This window comes from Limulus polyphemus, unplaced genomic scaffold, assembly GCF_000517525.1.
Source record: "Limulus polyphemus unplaced genomic scaffold, Limulus_polyphemus-2.1.2 Scaffold6195, whole genome shotgun sequence".
NCBI classification, from domain to species: Eukaryota; Metazoa; Arthropoda; class Merostomata; order Xiphosura; family Limulidae; genus Limulus; species Limulus polyphemus.
Window position 1 is genome coordinate 8854 of NW_013671805.1, and position 4298 is coordinate 13151.

Sequence of the window (4298 nt, forward strand, 5' to 3'; positions counted from 1 at the left end):
CAAACGAAAAATCAAGGAATCCATCTTAATTGAACAAAACAACCCTAATAATGGCTGGAGAATTTGAAAACAACCCTACTCTAAACCAACACCCCGGGGGTGCCTAATATCTCTTCCAAGTTTTGCAACAGTTCCGGTCATGCGACTTTTGTTCAATACTGTATATATCCGTGTCAGTGTAAATTGCTTGTACCTGATGATGACAAAACCTTGTCGAAACGTTGTACATTTGCTGTTATGTTAAACTTAAAGTTTTTTCATTACCCATTCAAGCCGTCTCAAACCATTATTAGTCTCAAAGTGGGTTCCTCGTCATCGAATATCTTGCAATTGCTTATGTAATGACTAGCGAGTAGGACTATCTTGAACTTGAAATGGTTGAACTTCGAAGCAAGTGTTATCAGATCAGCTACGTTGTTATTAGACGCGAATCCAAAAGCTTTGTGCAACGAGCTATTTCTGTTTGTCTACCAGAGGAATAGTGCTTTATAATCCCTCAAGCTTATCGCCGAAACGCTGGGGACGTGAGAGTATGAAATAACAGATCGTTCTACGCTAATGTTAATAGAGAAAGAGGACTTTTCTAAATGTAACATAACGAAAAAGTTGTTTAAACTAAGTCTTTTAAGTTAAATAGTTCACCTTATAAAGGCTTATGAAACCGCTTTTAGAGACATAGTTCTTCTAAAATGAGACATTTAAACTACAAAGTACCCCTCCGCTGATTGGATACCTTTAATCTAATTAATGATGATTGGCTATTTATCTCTCTGCTCTGTGTTAGTGACGTTGGGCGTAAGTTTCACGTACAGTTTCGCATAAGGCCTAGATTTCTGATATATTACCATATAGCAGTTTTCGTGCATGCAGCACCATTTGCGTGTACCATTTGATGGAGAGTTCTATATTTCTAGTGCAAAGTCACACAATAGGCCAACTTTGCCACGTCAACCGGGTGGAATCGAACCCCGGAATTTAGCGTTATAAGACTGTAAGCTCACCATTGACCAATCTAAAGTCACTAATTTAGGTTATCCATAAGTTTACACACGAATAGAGAAAACGAATGCCTGTGTAGTAAACAGGCCCGACGACAGAAGGGGAGGGGAGCAAAAGGTACTACCCAGGGGCCCGGGCGAATGAAACCTGGCTATGCCGTAAAGACCGCACCTTTAGGCTACATCTTCTTTTAACCATAAAAAGCATAGTTTTTGCTTTTCTTTGCATATAGACGCTTGAAACATTAAGAATGACTGAAATAATAATTTGAGTAATAATTAATATGTATATATATATTTGTTACTTTATAGATTTCATAGATATTTATTACTACTTTATTAACGTTTTTGCGCTTATATTGTGAGGTAAAAAATGCTCCTGCTATGATTTTCCTTGTGTATGAGCTCGTTGCTCTCCTAATTAAGGATCTTTTTAATAAATTCATAAAAATGTTTTAAAACAAGAGAGAGAAAGGGGCCTGGCGAGGATGTTTGTCCTGGGGACCGTGGTGGCTTTCGACGCTCCTGGTAGTAAGCTATTCCATTTTGCTTTATATATATTTTAAAGAATAATACCAGTAAAATTAATATTGTAAATATTTATTTACTTACTAAATGTTAAGAGAAAACGGAAATCCTATGGTCAAGGTTAGATAAGGTTTTGAACGATTCAGTGCTATACAAGAAATAAAATTCTGACTTTTGTTACGTAAAATTGTTAAATATGCATACCTTTTATCAAAAATATGTAACCCAAGTATGTATACAGTCAAATATTTAACTATAGAGCCACAATTATATATTTTTCTCACCGTTAAAACACAATCGTCGATTGTTCGCCAGACGTTACCCTATGTGGTTATGAGCTACACAAAAACCTGAAAGACTTTTACACCGAGAATCAGCCTATAATAACAAGCATCGCCTCCCTCTAGCACAAAGTCCTCTCCAAGATAAAACTTTGGATTTAAAACACTCAAATGCGAAGATTAGATAACACTCGAGTCCATCAAGAGCCTATATCTTTTTTTTTACCCTCTTAAGCTTAAAAATATAAGATTTTTTCCCCTAATTGTGCATTGTGCTTAAACTTATCTAGTTTGTAAGGCTACAACGTTATACGGTTGGGTCTAGACCTAAACGCAGTTAACATGATCGCGGAGACCATACTTTTATTTCATTAATATAGTTTAAAACTGTTGGTAATGAAGCGCCAGAAAGTCGTAGGTTTGTGCATTACAGAGGTCCTTAGGACTAACTACCTTTATACCATTGTATTGAAAAATAATCCATATAAACGTTTTTTTTTGTGCGTTTTTTTCATACCATTACTCTACTTCTAAAAAACAGGTTGTCTTCCATAAGCTCATGATAAATGTGTATACAACTACACAATTTTATAATGGTTTATGGCTTTTAACTTAATTTTTATCATACTGACAACAGCCACAAAATTGTTATTAGAAAACTGTAATAATGAGTTTTTGTTCTTCGATTTAAACTACTCCAATAAATATGGAAAAATATATTTATTATTTTTAACAAAAATAAATCAAACAAGAATCGTTAACTTAGGCCAATGTTTGACTTTTATAGTTGTGTTTTTTTTTTTATGTCGTTACCACTTCTACATAAATGACTGATTATTTTTCACAACAATGTACAGAATGCATTATAAAAAAAATTTCCTCGAATAAGTGATTTATTTTGTTTGCACTGTTCATTGAACTATTATCGGCTAAGGGATATTATATCCTTAACCATCTACTCGGTAACAGGGTATATATTCAGATCAGACTGATTGATCATATTTGATTTAAACTAACACCATTGCCTAAAGCTTCAAGCGACGCGGGAGCGTTATAAGATTAGGGCCAATCCTAATTCGCTGGTAAAGACTAGCTCAAGAGTTAGCGGTGAGTGGTGTTGATCGTCTGCCTTGCCTCTAGCCTATCACTTCAAAAATAGGAACAGCTAGTAGAGATAACACTCTAGTGGCTGTGGCGAAATCCAGCAAAACAAACAAATCATAACAAACTTTCTTATATAAAAAAATAACTTCGATTCAAAAATTACACATTTTATTTTAGAAATATACATAAATTTATAAAGGTTTATTTAATTGTACAATTCTATGCCAATGTATTGATTATTAAACTATCCCGTATTTAAGTTCAAGAAAGTTGAATAAATAAATATATAAATAAATATACATGTATGTATGAATGTATAATATTTATAATTTTTAAAATATAAAAGAAACGTTTAGAGAATACGCTTTCTTTAATATAGATGGCGATAAGTGGTTCTCAAAAAAATTATGTTTAATAGAAAAACCTTCAGCGCTCTCTGTGTTAATTTTTCTCCTTCAACGTTTCCGCTACTAAACTTTTTCCAAAGATTACTAAAAAACAGAATTAGGGATAAACATTTTTGAGCTTTTATATTTTCATATGACCCAAAAACATTTTAATTTTTCAAGTAAAGGTTTTTGTTTGTTAATCACAAAGCTACGCGATGGGCTGTTTTTTTTTTTCGTACCTATCTATTTCATCACATATTGAAGGAAGCCATTTCTCAGTGCTAGAACTCAAAGGTGGCCGTGTTACTTATTTGTTTGATTGTTTCATAACTTCGTGCCAAGCTACACAAAGGGCTATCTACAAATAGCCGTCCTTAATTTTTGACCCATACACTAAATGTGAAGTTGCTAGTCAACACTATCCACCGCCAACTCTTGAGCTACTCTTATCTGACTTAATAATGGCATTTAACTGTTATTCTTATAGCGCACTCCAACCCCAAGGTGCGGAACACTTTTCTGCGGAAACGGATTGGGAACCAAGAATTATCGGATTCACAGTCCAGGCGTGCTAACACTTTTTGCCATGCTAGATCCGAATCAGTTACAATATCTGTCAAGTCTTAGCTGACACGCCATTAATAATATCAGTAAGGGACGTGAAAGTCACAAGTTGTCTTCCATTATTCCACTATAGATATATTTTTTATAATTATCACGAAAGTTTGTAGCTTCAATGTGATCATGTTATCACTACTACCTATATGTTTGTTGTTCTAAACTTATAGTGTAGACAATTCTTGAAGAGAGCAAAAATGTGAAATAGAAGTAATTAATTGTATTAAAATTTATCAGAATATAAAGCACTCTAGTTAGAGTTATTCAACAGATAAACAACACAGTTACAACAACAATTGTTGGAAAGAGTTCCATATGGCACCAAAAATTGTAGAATTGCCTGGATAAAAAAAAAGGATTCTGAAAAGGGTTTATTTTAA

At 33.8% G+C, this 4298-nt stretch overlaps 1 protein-coding gene across 1 annotated transcript in view; it reads right to left on the reverse strand.

Moving 5' to 3' along the window:
* The window catches only part of LOC106473459 (fatty-acid amide hydrolase 2-A-like), a 9810-nt gene extending 7886 nt beyond the window's left edge, over window positions 1-1924 (reverse strand). The window contains exon 1 of the mRNA XM_022401893.1: window positions 1811-1924. The gene's annotated coding sequence lies outside the window, so the exon portion shown is untranslated. The remainder of the gene's footprint in view (window positions 1-1810) is intronic.
* Window positions 1925-4298: the final 2374 nt, after the last annotated feature.